This window comes from Rana temporaria, chromosome 8 (assembly GCF_905171775.1).
Source record: "Rana temporaria chromosome 8, aRanTem1.1, whole genome shotgun sequence".
Taxonomy (NCBI): Eukaryota; Metazoa; Chordata; class Amphibia; order Anura; family Ranidae; genus Rana; species Rana temporaria.
This window is the reverse complement of record NC_053496.1, coordinates 124,606,953-124,624,111: the sequence shown is the minus strand read 5'-3', so window position 1 is coordinate 124,624,111 and position 17,159 is coordinate 124,606,953. Positions and strand designations below refer to the sequence as shown.

Sequence of the window (17,159 nt, the reverse complement as noted above, 5' to 3'; positions counted from 1 at the left end):
GTGCAATGCTCAGATACCTCAATATGACAATATATTGTCCATAATAGTCCAGAGGCAAGTATCAAGGAAGAAATAGGTGGGTCTGTCAGGGCTGCCACCAGGGAGACCAGAAGCAAGTTCCAGTAAAACTAGGAAAAAAACAAGGAAAGGTGCACCTCTGAGTATATATCAAACAATTTAGTATAAAAACAATATCCTCTCACATGGAAAGAAGTAAAGTTGAATTTGGGTGCATCTCTGGGCTGAGGAGGTGGGACTACAGGTCACAGTGAGTCCGCTTCTGACTTGAAAGATGCAGCACATCAGATCCCAGGGAGGGTGTAGTTCCACCTTATCCTCCCTGGGATCGGATGTGCTGCATCCTCCAAGTTAGAAGCGGACTCACTTTTCCTCGTTTTTTACCTCACAAGTACTGGGGAGAAGCATCTGTGACTGCAACCTACCTACAGGACAGACTACCCTCAAGAGCCATTAAAAGTGCTCCATTGGAAATGTGGCATGAATCAAAGCCTAGCATATGGCACATCAGAGTGTTTGGATGTAAAGCAGGCCTCAACAAAATCCGGGCGCCAGGTCGCATTTGTTAAATTGTTACCTGGCGCCTAGGGAAGCTTAGGGCTGCAGAAGGCCGCAAAGCACAGCCTCAATTACCGGCCGGGGCGGGAGGCACGTTCGTGGCGGGCCCGCGCCCACCAGTAATTGAGGCCATGGCTTTGCGGCCTTCAGAGAAGGAAGCAGAGGCCTGCAGAAGGAATGTAGGAGTGGCCATCTTGTGGTGGCCGTTGGCATTACAGGTTACATTACATTACAAGAAGCAAAAAACAGCAGTTCTAATGTGTTTTTTCACTACCATCTCCTTCCCTTTAATTAGAACCCCCAAACATTATATATATATTCTAACACCCTAGAGAATAAAATGGCGGTCGTTGCAATACTTTCTGTCACACCGTATTTGCGCAGTGGTCTTACAAGCGCACTTTTTTAGGGAAAAAATACACTTTTTTTAATTAAAAAATAAGACAACAGTAAAGTTAGCCCAATTTTTTTTTATATTGTGAAAGATAATGTTACGCCGAGTAAATTCATACCCAACACGTTCGTGGAATGTCGACAAACTTTTATTCTTTACAATCTCCAAAAAATTCTACAGGTTGCGTGTTTTGAGTTACAGAGGAGGTCTAGGGCTAGAATTATTGCTCTTGCTCTACCAATCGCGGCGATACCTCACATGTGTGGTTTGAATACCGTTTACATATGCGGGCGCTACTCACGTATGTGTTCGCTTCTGCGCGCAAGCTTGGTGGGACGGGGTGCGTTTTTTGGCTCCTAACTTTTTTAGCTGGCTCCTATATTCCAAGCAAATTTGTCAAACCATGATGTAAAGCATATGCCAATATTCCAAGTAAAAAGTGATCCAAGCTGCAGAACAGAGCCATAGAGGGCATTCTGGTAGGCCAACTAAGGCTTACAGAATCCTACACCCAAAGACTGACAAAGTGACAATCAGCCGTAGTGTTTATTTTGATATTTTGACAGCTCATCACCAACAACACCGATCCCTGAAAGCTGTGAAGTGAATATGCCAAGCAAACCAGAAGAAAAGATCAACCAAAGCGAACCTGTGCAGGAGTCAGAACAAGACTCACATCGCCTAAATCAAGTTCCTTACCAGATCCTGCTGAACTGCCTAAAGTCAGAAGATCCACTTGGACTACAGACGAGGCCAGTGCTACCACTAGGCAAAATAGGCAGCCGTCTAGGGCGCACTGCTGCCTAGGGCGCCCAGCCACTGTTGTTCCTACTCTCTTCTCTCTGCAGCAGGCAATTAAGTATCAGCATCAGCAGGCAGCCGCCGCTCCATTTGCACATAGTCAGAGGTGCAGCGACTGTGTCTGTGTCCCAACTCCCAAACAAATGGAAGCAAGCAAACATGCATTGATGGGTGCTGGTAGGCTGCATTGATGGGCACTGGTGAGGCTGCATTGATGGGCACTGGTGAGGCTGCATTGATGGGCGTTGGTGAGGTTGCATTTGATGGGCGCTGGTGAGGCTGCATTTGATGGGCGCTGGTGAGGCTGCATTTGATGGGCGCTGGCAGGGCCGGACTGGCCAACCGGGAGACCGGGAAAATTCCCGGTAGGCCGGCCGCCAGCTCTTGCCTGCTGTCACTGCAGTCTGCCTGTCAGTCAAATGTACAGTAATCAGCGGCGGGCCGCAGCCGCGGCCGCCGCTCTTTTCACTTGTGCATGGGTGGACGGCTGCTGTTCCCTGGGGCTGCTTTTACATACCTGCAGACTGCGGTAGTTAAAAGCAGCCGCAGGCCGGCGGGTTGCGGCTGCCATGCTCGGCGCCGCACTTGCCTTCTTGAACTAGTCCTGACGTTTTGTTTTTCTCCTGCTCGGCTCCTCCCCTTAGACACATTAACAGTGATGCTGCTCACTGATTAGCTAGGCTACCTAGCTAATCAGTGAGCAGCATCACTGATCATGTGTCTAAGGGGAGGAGCCGAGCAGGAGAAACAAAACGTCAGGACTAGTTCCATCGTCCCGTGCGGCGCCAAAACAGCCTACAATGTCTCTGCACGGTCACGAGTGAGCCGCAGGGCAGAAGAGGATGCCCCCACCGCCCCAGTCGCCACTCTGCCTTGGAGCACAAGGTGAAAAAAAAACATTTTAATGCAATTTATAAAACGAATCTCTCTCTTACCATATCTGCACCCCCTCCGCCCCCCCCTTCTCTCTCTGTCACCTACCTTTGGTGCCCCTGCAATAAAATTGAAATCTGTATAATAATCTCAGAGAGGAGGGGGGGGTGCACCGTGCAATGCCTTGTGAGAGAGATTATTATACAGGTTTAGGTTACAATTTGCACCCCCCCCCCCTCTCTGTCACCTTTGCTGCCCCTGCAAATTGTAATTAAAAAAACAGCCAAAAAAATTCCCACCTGTCCTCCTGCGGCTGCCTCGCGCACTATAGCCCCAGCGGTACGGCACTTTACCTGAAAAATTCTGTTACTTAGCTGTTGGCAGTATGGAGGAGTGTGACAGGCACCCCCCATGCTCATTTACGAGTGTGACCGGCCACTCGGCCAGATTGTCATTTGTTTTACTGGAGGAGGCTCCACCTAAAGCTCCACCTACCCTCCTATGCGCTCTTCCTTAATCTTTTCCCCGAGCGAGCGGGTCGGTGAGTGTCGTCACCCGTCACGTGAGGTTGTTTCTTAGGCTACTTTCACACTGGGGCATTGTGCCGTCGGCAGTAAAGTGTCAGTATTTTAGCAGCGCTTTACTGTCATTTTTGTGGCGCTATTCAGCCGCTAGCTGGGCGCCTCATAGATTTTTTTTTTTTATAAATTCTGTTTATTAAAGGTTTTTGTTCATATACAAAAAAAACACAACATTTCTTGGCACACCGCCAAGCTTAACTCTCGGCCAACATGACCGGGAACACAAACACTGTGCCATCGCAGATGGCATATTTAATACAACCCCTCCTCAGATTCCCCCCCCCCCCCCCCCTACTCAGTTCCCATCTCCAACCATCCTTAAATCAGGACACCTTTAGTATCAATACTCCCCTCTGTGGCATGCCACCGACAGCTACCCCGAAACACCTGGAACAGGAGCACTACCTCACTTATATATCTAGTTGATCATATATCAGCCTCTTTTCTCCTCACCCAGCCGTGTGGTCTGATTCATACCAGGCCCTCCACACCTTTTCAAATTTTCCGACACATCCCCGGGATAGGTATGTTGCCTTGTAGTAAGGCATCATAGCGTTCACCAAACCCTTCCAAAAAGCAATCTCAGGAGCCCCTGTATTCTTCCATTTAAGCAAAATGGCCTTCTTTCCATAAAACAACAAGATACTCAATAATGTTCTATGGGCTCTGGACGGCACCATCTCCTCCACCAATCCCAGTAAGCAAACATTAATTTCCCGTGGGATCGGTACCCCCAGCACTTCTGCAATACAGGCCGTGACCCCAGTCCAGAACTGTTGGATCTGAGGGCAAGTCCAGAACACGTGTTGCGCGTCAGCAGGAGAAAACGTGCACCTCCAGCATTCAGCAGGTACCGATGGATAAATCGATGCCAACCTGGCCGGAGTATAGTATACTCTATGTAAAAATTTAAACTGAATCAGCCTGTCTCTCGCTGCCACTAGATATTTAAATGGACGGTCCCACATTTCATCCCAATCCTCTCCCTGTACACCCGTCACCTCTGCTCCCCATTTCTCCCTGCACTTCAGCAACGCTTTGGGGCTGGCCTTAAAAAGCTCTTTGTAGGTCACATACAAGGTCTTGGGCAGCTCCTCCATCATAAGTAAGTCTTCCAACCTAGAGGGGAAAGATTCCACTTTCCGCGATCCAAACGGAGACTGAAATGCATGTCTCAGGCTTAGATAGCGAAAAAACTGAGTGTTCGGAAGGTCATGTTTGGCCTTCAGCTGATCAAATGTTAAGAGTTCACCATCCCGAGTAACATCCCTGAGTAGTTTAACCCCTCTAGCCGCCCATCCGGGTGCACCCTCTAGTTTGTAGAAATGATGGAGTTTAGGGTTCATCCACAACGGTGTTGAGGGGGAAATTCCTGTATAGCTCGGAGAGGCGAGTTTCTCTACCTCCTCCCAGGCTTTGATCGTAGCTTTCATGGAATGAGTAAGGGGAAGGTCCCTGCCTGTACCTCTATGAATGGCCAATCGCAGAGACTCGTACGATCCGAGATGGGCAGCCTCAAGCACTGTGGCTGAATCCCCCGCATCTGAGCTCAGCCACCTATGAACAAACACCAACTGTCCAGCCAAGTAGTACCTGCGCCAGTCAGGAAGCGCCAGTCCCCCCTGACCCCATGGTTCCTGTAGGACCTTCAACCCCACCCTAGGCATTTTTGGAGCCCAGAGAAACGAGCTTGTAAGACTATCCAGTTTCCGAAAGAAGGACTTCGGTATCCATACCGGAGCGTTCCTCAGAAAGTATAGAATAACCGGGAGAATTTTCATTTTCAAGAGGTTAATTCTACCAATCAATGATAGCGGAAGTTTTTGCCAAACCAATGCTTTTTGTTTAAAGAACGTCAAAAGTGGCAGTAAGTTGAGGGACATGTAGTCCATCACACTCGCCATGACCTTCACTCCCAGATACGTTATTTGTTTGACCCATTGAAGAGGCAGGTCGGGATTCGCTTTTGCCCTAGCCCCCTCCTCTAACGGGAGTATAGATGACTTCCCCCAGTTGACTTTCAAGCCCGAAAATTTAGTAAATCTGTCCATAATATCCAACGCAGTGTTCAGTGACTCCACGGGATCCCTCAAAAACAAAAGAAGGTCATCAGCATATAGTGCCAAGCCCTCATCTATACTTCCCACCCTGATGGCCTTCACTTCCTCCGATCCTCTCAATGCCACCGCCAGGGGCTCCATCATAAGGGCAAATAAAAAGGGTGACAGGGGGCATCCCTGCCTCGTCCCTCTCCCTATCGTGAAGAACTCAGACGTTGACCCTCCCATGCGAATAGCCGTCCTAGGTTTACTGTAGAGCAATTTGATCCACTGCCTAAACCCCAGGCCAAAGCCCATTGTCTCGAGGACTGTGTGCATAAAATGCCAGTCCACCGAGTCAAAGGCCTTTTCTATATCTATGGAAACTATTATTCTACAGGACGCGTCTAAATTGGGAAGCTGTAAGTGCGTAAAAAGTCTTCTCAGGTTTGTGTCAGTGGACTTACCCTGCATGAAGCCCGTCTGATCCACATCCACTAGTGATGATATGACCAGAGCAAGCCTTTTTGCTAGTACCTTTGTCAGAATTTTGAGGTCCATGTTAAGAAGGGCAATAGGTCTATACGACGAACATTCCTGCAAATTTTTACCTGGCTTAGGTAATAGGATAATGTATGCCTCGAGCATCGACGCCGGAAGCGTTTTATGTTCTAAGCAACAGGCAAATAAAGTCACAAGCCTGGGAGCCAATTGCTCCGCATACAACTTGTAGAAATCCGCCGGGAATCCATCCGGACCCGGTGCTTTATTAGGTGGAAAATCAAAAATTGCCGCCTCCACTTCTTTTTTAGTGATTTTTGCGTCTAGAGTCAGGCATTCCTCAACAGTAAGTTTGGGGAGAGTCAGGCCCCCCAGTAAATCTCTCAGCTCCTCATGGTCATATGATGGGATAGGAGCCTCATAGATTTTTTTGAGCGTCCTGCCAGCGCAATGCTAGCGGCCCAAAAGGATAAAAAAAACGTCCGCAAAGCGCCGCTGCAGCAGCGCTTTGCTGGCGGTTCAGCGCCGCTGCCCATTGATTTCAATGGGCAGGGGCGCTTTAGAAGCAGTGTAAAGATGCGGCTAGCAGGACTTTTTTGCGCATCCTGCCAGCGCACCGCTCCAGTGTGAAAGCTCTCGCATTGGAGTGAGAAGAGAGGCTCTTTCAGGGCATTTTGCAGGCGCTATTTTGTAGCGCCTGCAAAGCACCTCAGTGTGAAAGTAGTCTAAGACCCCTTTCACACTGAGGCGCTTTGCAGGCGCTATAACACAAAAAATAGCCTCTGCAGAGCGCCCTGAAAGAGTGGTTCCATTCACTCCAGTGTGAAAGCCCAAGTGCTTTCACACTGGAGCAGTGCGCTGGCAGGACATTAAAAAATTTCCTGCAAGCAGCATCTTTGAGGCGCCCATTGGAATTAAAGTGACAATTTGCGGCCATTAAAAGCACCCCACTAGCGGCTGAATAGTGCCGCTAAAAATAGCGGCGCTTTACTGCCGATGCCCCCACCGCCCCAGTGTGAAAGAGGCCTTAAAGTCATCATCATGTGTGATTGTGCGTGTGTGCTAAGCAGACAGAGCCACTGGTGATCCTACTCCCTCTCTCCCCCTGTACAGTGTCAGAGGCACTGGCGCAGCATTGGCAGAGGACTGTATCCATTACAAGGAAACACCCCCTGCACTGCTGCGTGTCCCTGACCATCACAGTGCCACTGCCAGTGAGTGTGACCTGTATGTGTACCACTGCGCGCAGTCACTGTCTGATGTTCCATTCCACTCTGCCTTTCTGCCCAGTGCTGTGCCCATGATACACTGCACGATTCCTCTGCATTTATGGGTGCTGATATTGCCACATTTATGGGTGCTGTTACCACATTTATGGGTGCTGATATTGCCACATTTATGGGTGCTGTTACCACATTTATGGGTGCTGATATTACTGCATTTATGGGTGCTGTTACCACATTTAAGGGTGCTGATATTGCTGAATTTAAGGGTGCTGATTTTTCTGCATTTAAGGGTGCTGGTAAGGCCATATTTATGGGTAATGGTAAGGCCGCAATTATGGGTGCTGATGTTACTGCAATTATGGGTGCTGATGTTACTGCAATTATGGGTGCTGATATTACTGTATTTATGGGTGCTGGTAAGGCCGCTTTTATGGGTGCTGATATTACTGCATTACTGTTTTTTTGTAATGGTTATCTGAAAGATGGGTTTCAAATGTTTTGACAGGGGCGCAGTTTCAGTGCTTGCCATAGGCGCCATTTTCACTAGAAATGCCTCTGCTCTCGCCGTTGCACCCTCTCTCTCTCGCGCCGTTGCACTCTCTCTCTCTCTCGCGCGCGCGCGCGCACCGTTGCACTCTCTCTCTCATCGTTGCACCCCTCTCTCTCACCATTGCAGCCTGGCCCCTCTATGGCTCTCTCATGGATTTCTCTTTTTTTTTTTGGGCTGGTATATTAATGCTGTGGGGCTGGTATGAAATTATTTCCAGGGCTGGTTTTCATTCCCAGTCCGGCCCTGGGCGCTGGTGAGGCTGCATTTGATGGGCGCTGGTCAGGGCTGCATTTGATGGGCGCTGGTGAGGCTGCATTTGATGGGCGCTTCATTAAAAAGGTATGGTATACATGGGCAGGGAAAATAGGGTGGGGTCAGGGGTGGTGCCAAGGGGGCAGCAAAATTAGGTTTCGCCTAAGGTATCAAAGATTCCTGCACCAGCCCTGGCTACAGAGGGGATACTACCCTGCAAGCTGTCATACACTGTCAAAACACACAGCATACTTGAACCAACATCCTGGAAAAACATAGAAAAACTGCCAAAACATGAAGCCAATAAATGGAGAAAAGCAGCAGAAGAAAAATTATCTTTTCAAGAAAATAAAACCTGGACACTCACATCGCTCCCTCCTAACCGCAAAACTGTAGGAAGTAAGGGGATTTTCAAATTACAGTCAGACACAGAATGGAAATTCCACAAATACAAAGCCAGACTAGTTGCCAGGGGTTACTCCCAGAAATTTGGTGAAGATTAGGATGAAACATTCGCTCACATCATTAAAAAAACTCCACAATCAGAGCACTTCTTAGCATTGCAGCCGGGAAAGGTTATGCAAGTCAAACACCAAGATGCAGGGCCGGTGCAAGGATTTTTGCCAACTCAGGCAAAAGGTGCATTTTGTCGTCCACCCCCCCCCCCCCCCCCCGGCACGCACATGCGCACACATACCATACATATATGTATATATCAGACCCCCCTCCACTAACTACAGACCCCCGTCCCACAGTCTGGATCCCCCTCACTAAGAACAGACCCCCCTTCCTCAGTACAGACCACCCTCCGTTAGTATAGACCCCACACTAAGTACAGACCACCCTCCGTTAGTATAGACCCCCTCAGTGTAGAATCCCCCCTCTTCGTTCAGACACCCCACCTTTAGTGCAAACCCCCCCATCAGTATAGATTTCCCCCCTTTAGTGCAGACCCCCCATCAGTATAGATGTCCCCCCCTTTGGTGCAGACCCCCCACTAGTATAGAATCCCCCTTAGTGCAGACCCCCACAGTATAGACACCCCCATCAGTATAGACATCCCCCCTTAGTACAGACCCCTCCCTCCAATACCCCCATGGCAGCCGACAGGGGGTATCACAGGGCACCAGCACACAGGGGGGTCCGGGCAGCAGGTGGTTCGGAGTGGGGGCAATTAAAGAGGAGGGGGGACAATTACAGAGATTGGGGTGCAAATACAGAGGAGGGGGTGCTAATACAGAGATAAGGGGGCAATTAAAGGAGGGAGGTAAAAATACAGAGGAGGGGGAAATTACGGAGGAGGGGGGTGAAAATACAGAGGAGGGGGGGACAATTACAGAAGAGGGGGGTGAAAATACAGAAGAGGGGGGACAATTAAAGAAGAGGGGGGTGAAAATACAGAGGAGGGGGGAATACAGAAGACGAGGGTGAAAATACAGAGGAGGGGGGAATACAGAAGACGAGGGTGAAAATACAGAGGAGGGGGGGAATACAGAGGAGGGGGGTGAAAATACAGAGGAGGGGGAATACAGAGGAGGGGGGGGGGGGGCAAATACAGTAGAGGGGGGGTAAAAATACAGAGGAGGGGGTGAAAATACAGAGGAGGGGGTGAAAATACAGAGGGGGGGGGCAAATACAGAAGAGGAGGGTGAAAATAGAGGATGGGGACAATTACAGAGGAGGGGGGTGAAAATACAGAGGAGGGGGGAATACAGAGGAGTCCAAACATAAGGGAGAGAGAGAGGTGACAGGCAGCTGCTGGTGCGGAAGTTTTTAATAAAATAAATGCTTAAATACAATCCACTCACTCTTCATGTCAGAGCTGTAGCCATGTCAGTCTGTGAAGTCAGCTGTCCCATTCTCCCCTCCAATCCACGCTGCTGTTATCACTGAATCACTGGAGGAAACAGAGCCGCGGGAAACTCATGTGAACTGTCAGCCTCTGATGATGGAGGCGTGGTTAAGCCTCGAACACTCTGATTGGTCACAGCAATCCCAGGCTGACAGCACACTGCAGTTTCCCCGCGGCTCTGTATCCTTGGCTTCCTCCAGTGATTCAGTGATAACAGCAGCGTGGATCGGAGGGGAGAATGGGACAGCTGACTTCACAGACTGACATGGCTACAGCTCTGACATGAAGAGTGAGTGGATTGTATTTAAAGGGTTTATAAAGAAAAAAAATTTTTTATCTTAATAGCTTCCTTTACCTTAATGCAGTGCTGTTTTCATGTCCTCATTGTTCGTTTTTGATCTCAAGTTGCTGTAATTCTTCTCTGATCTCCACACTTCCTGGTTGTCTGTTTCCTGATAACCACAGTGCTGGGAGCTTTCTCTCTGTGGTCACTAATCAAGGAGGTGCGATCACTGTGTGTCCAAAACCCCTCAGCACCAATCAGTTTCGTTTTCCAAACTATCACTGCCCTGTATTGGCTCTGTGGCTCTGTACAGCAGAGAGGCAGGAAACAACATGCAAAAACGAAACTAGAAACTACAGGTACATTATTAGATTGATTTTTAATCGTTTTTTTAAAAGGAATCCGTTAACTATTATGTCTCTATACCCTGTAAACAGTCATTTCAGCATAACAATTTTTTTTTATTTACAACTCCTTTAACCACTTGCTTACTGGGCACTTAAACACCCTTCCTGCCCAGACCAATTTTCAGCTTTCAGCGCTCTCACAATTTGAATGACAATTACTCAGTCATGCAACACTGTACCCAAATGATTTTTTTGTCATTTTTTTCATACAAATAGAGCTTTCTTTTGGTGGTATTTGATCACCTCTGGGTTTTTTATTTTTTGCGCTATTAATGAAAAACGACCGAAAATTTTGAAGAAAAAAAAAGATTTTTTTCTTAGTTTCTGTGATAAAATTTTGCAAATTATTAAGATTTCTTCATAAATTTTGGCCACAATTTATACTGCTACATGTCTTTGATAAAAATAACCCAACATTTTTGGAAATTATTTGGTCTGTGTAAAAGTTTTAGAGTCTACAAGCTATAGTGCAAATCATAAAAAATTATCACATCTGATCAGACCTGATGTACTGAAGGCCTATCTCATTTCTTGGGACCCTAACAAGCCAGGAAAGTACAAATGCCCCCCAAATAACCCCTTTTTGGAAAGTAGACATTCCAATGTATTTATTAAGAGGCATGGTGAGTTATTTGAAGTTGTATTTTTTCCCCACAATACTTTGCAAAATTAAGATTTTTATTTTCTATTTAAAAAATTTCTCAAAAAATTGTCATTGTAATAGCTTATTTCTCTCACATGGCATGTGCATACCACAAATGACACCCCAAAATACATTCTGCTACTCCTCCTGAGTAAAACGATACCCCACGTGAGAGACTTTTTCACTGCCTGGTCACATACAGAGGCCCAACAAACAGGAAGCGCCATCAGGGGTTTTAGGAGCATAAATTGCACATCTAACTAGTTGACTACCTATTACACTTTTGAAGGCCCTGGAACACCTGGACAATGGATTTACCCACAAAGTGACCCCATTTTGGAAAGCTAATACCCCAACGTATACTCTATGAGGCATAATGAGTCTTTTGAACGGTTTATTTTTTTCCAGCAGTTTTTGGAACATGTGAAAAAAAAATGAAAACGCATTTTTTTTTTACACAAAGTTGTCCGTTTCTAAGATATTTCCAACACATAGCATTTAGATAGCAAAAATTACACCCCAAAATACATTCTGCTACTCCTCCTGAGTACAACAATACCACATGTGTGAGACTTCTACACAGCCTGACCACATACAGAGATCCAACATGCAAGGAACACCGTCAGGTGTTCCAGAGACACATAGCATGCACATACCAAGAATTACACCCCAAAATACATTATGCTGAGCAAAGCGTAAACAAAAGATTACCTGTGGTAATAGTAGCGCAGTTCTACAAAGCAGGATAGCACTGGTCCAGGCAGCAGGCAGGGACTTGGTCAGCAACGTCCAGGCAGGGATACTGTCCCGTCAGGATTAGTGCAGGTGGTCAGTTCATGCAACAGGCAGAGGCATGATGGCATAGGTCCTACAGGCAGCAGGCAGAAGTAGGGCCTCGTTCAGGACAGAATGGGGACAGGGGTAGAGGCTTCTCCCACCCAAATCTCTTTGAAGCCTCGGGCAACCAGACCCTAATCTAGGATGAGAAAACAAAAAAGTTTTCTTCATCCAGAAAAACTTTTCTGGAGCCCCTCACATATGTGAGACCCCTGTGTTGAATCCCACTAGTCCAGTAGCAGGGTACAAGATCAGTCCATGAGGCAGGCAAAAACATGGTCAAACAGTCCAAGGTCAGTTCCAGATCAGGCAGAGGCATTACAGAATCGTTAGGCAGAATCGTGGTCAAAAAACAAGCCGGGGTCAGTTCCAGATCAGGCAGAGGTATTACAAAATCATTAGGCAGAATCGTGGTCAAAAAACAAGCCGGGGTCAGTTACAGAGCAGGCAGTGGCATAAGGGGTGTGAAGGTGTGTGAAGGCAGGAACGGAGGATTAATACTTTAGTTTGGTATGGTAACGACGAAAACAGTCAGTTACACAGAGGCCTGGTTGGGAAGGACAATCAGCACAATGGTAAGCTGTGTCTCGTCTGACTCCTTCACTGGCGCATACCTTACATTGTTTTTGACGTCGTCGGCCTGTTTCTGTGGGAGGGACTTTATCGGGAAAATGACGCTCGGCGAGACGACTTAATACATCAGATCGGATGGTTTGGGGTGCATTGTTCGGGAAAATAAGGGCAGTGATAAGGTCCTCTAGGTAGCCAAGGAAGCGTTTGGGGTTTTGGGTGGAGTTGCGGTATATTACAAAAGAATTATATATGGCCAATTGAAAAAAATAAATGGCAACTTTTTTGTACCAATGGTACGTCCGCCTTGTGGCAAGATAGGGTTCAAGCATCTGGTCATTGAAGTCGACCCCCCCATAAACAAATTGTAGTCCTGGATGCAAGTGGGCTTTCGGATGGTGGTGCCACGCCTTCTGCGAATTTCAACGACGGTATCATTGTGGATGGTAAATAACATGTACACATCCCTGGCGTCTGCTTCCGGTGCAGGTTGTGGAACAGGGGAAGAGAGGTGTAAAAGTTGTCCACGTATAGATGGTATCCTTTTTCTAATATGGGGGTTAATGAGTTCCCAAACAATTTTGCCACTTGATTCCCAGTAGTCTGGGCAATTAGGGGGATTCAGCTGGGTGTCCTTGCCTTCATACACTCTGTAGGCATACAAGTATCCTGTGACTCGGTCACACAATTTGTACACCTTCACACCATAGCAGGCTCTTTTGCTGGGTATAAATTGTTTAATTTATAGTCTGCCACTAAATTTGATAAGGGACTCATCCACACAGATGTGTTGGTCCGGGGTATACAATTGGGGGAATTTCTCAGAAAAATAATTCAGTAAGGGTCGAAGTTTGAAAAGCCTGTCATGATCTGGGTGATTTCGGGGATGGCACTGGGTATTGTCGTTAAAATGTAGGAATCTCATGATGGCGAAGTATCGGGATCTGGGCATTACGCTGGAGAAGATGGGCATGTGGTAGATCGGGTTTTTGGACAAAAAGGAACGTGAATCGTTTTTTGGGTTGAGTCCCATACATAATGTGAGGCCTAAAAAAAAAAATTTGAACTCCTCCACCGTAAGGTCTCTCCACTGGAAGGGACGGGCATAATATGAGGTGGGATTGTTTGCAATAAATTGCTGTGCAAATAGGTTGCACTGGGCCACAATTCCGGATAGCATGTCCTCTGTGAACATTAGGTTGAAATAATCAATTGGGGTAAAATTCTCTGTGTCCACCTGGATTCCTGGCTGGGCAGTAAAAGGGAAGTAGGAGGAAGCCACAAGGGGTTCTGAAGGGCATAGGGAAGGCTGGCATGGGTCCTTGAAGTTTGTTACCGAGGCACTGCGGTGCTGGCAGATGGCACTGCGGTGCTGGCAGATGGCACTGCGGTGCTGGTGGATGGCACTGCCTCCTCACCAGAACGCATTCGTTTAGCCGGCCGGCTATCTTCCTCCTCTGAGTCACTCAGTGTTGCGCTACTGATGGCTGGCTCATAAGTGACGTCAAACTCCGAATCAGAATTGGAAATAGAAATGGAGTCTGAAAGAGAGAGCTCCACGTTGCTCTCGTCGAGCGTCGAAAGGATTTGGTATGCCTCCTCGGCGGAATATGATCTTTTTGACATTTTGCTGGTGTGCGCTAAGCCTTCACTGATGGGCACTGATGAGGTGGAGCAGGCGGGCACTGATTGGCGGCACAGGCGGGCACTGATTGGCGGCACAGGCGAGCACAGATGAGGCGGCACAGGCGGGCACTGATTGGCAGCACAGGCGGGCACTGATTGGCCGCACAGGCGGGCACTGATTGGCCGCACAGGCGGGCACTGATTGGCCGCACAGGCGGGCACTGATTGGCGGCACAGGCGGGCACTGATTGGCGGCACAGGCGGGCACTGATTGGCGGCACAGCAGGCACTGATTGGCGGCACAGCAGGCACTGATTGGCGGCACAGGCGTGCACTAATTGGTGGCACAGGTGGGCACTGATTGGCGGCACAGGGGACTGGGATGGCACTGGGATGGTACTGGGATCGCACTGTAAAACACTGTAACACTTTTTGATTCACTTTGTATCACTTACAGATCTTCTCCCTCCTCACACGCTGTCTCTGTGTGAGGAGGGAGAGGCGGCAATGAGAGATGATCTCATATGTTTACATTTGAGATCATCTCTCATTGGCCGCACAGATCGCATCGCAAACGGCTACTCTGATTGGCCGTTCGCGGCGATCTGTAATTGGCTGTGTCCAAGGGACACGGCCAACACAGAATTTCCCCGCTGCGCGCTCGGGAGCGTGCGCAGGGAACGAGCAAAGGGGCGGACGTCAATTGACGTCCACTTGGATTTTCAGATCCGGCTATAGCGCGGGTCCCAAGCGGTTAAGCGTTTATTTTATTAAAAATGTCCGCACCAGCAGCTGCCTGTCGCCTCGCTCTCTCCCTTTTGATTGCTCTGTAATTGCTTCCCCCGCCCGCCGCTCCGATCCCCCTGCTGTCCGGGTCCCCCTCTGTGCTGGGGCTTAAAAGGAGGGCGACTGTCGTGGTCAATTTTCCGCTCTGGGCGGCGCTGGCGTTGTAAGACAAGTGCACATGTTGCCTTGCGCTAGCGCCGGCCCTGCCTAGATGTTAAAACTGCTTTTCTATATGGAGAAATTAAGGAAGATCTCTACATGGAGCAACCACCAGGGTGTGAGCAAGGAGACAACCTTGGGCCAGATTCAGGTAGATCCGCGCAATATTTGCGTGGGCAAAGGGCAACGATGTTTGCTCTGCGCCCACGCAAATATTTCGATTTGCCCGCGATTCACGGAGCAGTAGCTCCGTAAATTGCGCGGGCGCTATGCTAATTAGCCCGGCGTAAGGGCGTCTAATGTAAATGATCCCGCCGGGGGCGGGAATCATTTAAATTAGGCGCGCTCCCGCGCCGAGCGAACAGCGCATGCTCCGTCGGGAAACTTTCCCGACGTGCATTGCGGCAAATGACGTCGCAAGGACGTCATTTGCTTCTAAGTGAACGTGAATGGCGTCCAGCGCCATTCACGAATCACTTACGTAAACGACGTGAAATTTAAATTTCACGAGCGGGAAGGGCGGCTATACTTTAGCATTGGCTGCCCCTGCTATCAGCAGGAGCAACCTTGCGCTAAAGTCGCCGTACGGAAACTCCGTACCTTGCGTGCGCAGGGCCCGCGCAACTTTTGTGAATCGGTGGTAGTATGCAATTTGCATACTATACGCCGATCACAATGGCCGCGCCCCCTAGCGGACAACGCAAGAATGCAGCCTGAGATATGAAGGCATAAGGAGGCTTATGCCTGTCATATCCTAGGCTGCAGTCCGCGTAGCGATGTTCCTGAATCAGGGGCATTCGCTACGCGGGAGCAAAACAGCTATTGCGCCGCGCAACCTATGGTTGCGCGGGCGCAATAGCCTCTTGAATCTGGGCCCTTGTGTGTAAACTTCAGAAGAGCATCTACGGTCTTAAGCAATCTGTAAGGATGTGGAATGAGAAAGTGAACAAAGTACCAGAGAGGGATTCTCAAGGAGTAAAGCAGACCCTTGTCTCTACTCCAAGTATCAATGAGACAGATGGATATACATCCTTATCTATGTTGATGACATTATAACTTGTTTTGAACAATAAGGGGATTATAATCAGATTTCACAAGCTGAAATACAATTTTGAAATCAAAGAGCTTGGGAACTTTAGCTACTATCTGGGAATTCAAATAGAGAGAGGGATGGAAGTTATCTTCTCAACCAATCTCAGAAAATCCCTGAAATCTTGGAACAATTTGATATGCAAGATGCAAAGGAAGTGAAAAAACTGGAACCAGGCTATCTAAAGAGCAATGAAGCAGAAAACGTGCTACCCATCAATGACATGTATTGCAGAGTAATCAAAAAGCTGCTAGGTTACCACTGTGACAAGAGCAGACATAGCAGTGAGCCTACTATGCAGGAAAGTCTCAGCTCCCTGTCAGCGTGACTGCAATGCAGATGGTCATCAGTCATCTTTATGACCGTCGGAGGCCCGGGAGCGATGTGATGACGTCACGCCCGGGTACCCGCAAGTAAACAAAGCCGCGATTGCGGCTAGTAAGCATGAGATCGGTGAATTTTTTTCACAATCTCTCCTCCAGGCTGGAAAGCATGAGATGTGGGGTCTTATTGACCCCGCATTTCTCCATAAAGAGGACCTGTCACACACTATTCCTATCACAAGGGATGTTTACAACCCCCCCCCCCCCCCTGTCACAGGAGCAGCGGATCGGCTCTCCTCTACTCGCGTCTGACAGACGCGAGTGAGGAAAAGCCGATTACCGTCTTTTCCTGTTTACATCGTGATCAGTCATGATTGGACACGGCTGATCCTGTGGTAAAGAGTCTCCGTGAGAGACTCTTTACCTTGATCGGTGTTGCGTGGGTGTCAGACTGACACCCTGCAACAACGATCGCCACGATGCGCGCCCCCGGGGGCGCGCAGTGGCTCAGAATCCTGAGGACGTCATATGACGTCCAGTCAGGATTCTACAACCACTTTGCCACCGTCAATTTGTCATTGGCGGGCGGCAAGTGGTTAAAGAAAAATTCAAGTTAGGCTTACCGGTAACTTGTTTTCCAGAAGTCTTTCAGGACAGCACCTTGAGATATCATGATCCTCCCACTCCATCAGGAAACACCTTCTTTCATCCTTTTAAAAGGAGGCCCCTCCTTGCACTCCTCAGTTGTTATAGAGAAAACCTCCGGCCCCGGCTGGAACACACAAGCATA

General features: G+C 48.4%; 1 protein-coding gene across 2 annotated transcripts in view; it reads right to left on the bottom strand.

The window, feature by feature from the left end:
* LOC120909042 (dual specificity phosphatase 29-like) overlaps positions 1 to 17,159 on the bottom strand; it is an 84,289-nt gene that overhangs the window by 57,463 nt on the left and 9,667 nt on the right. The gene's annotated exons all lie outside the window — the stretch shown is intronic.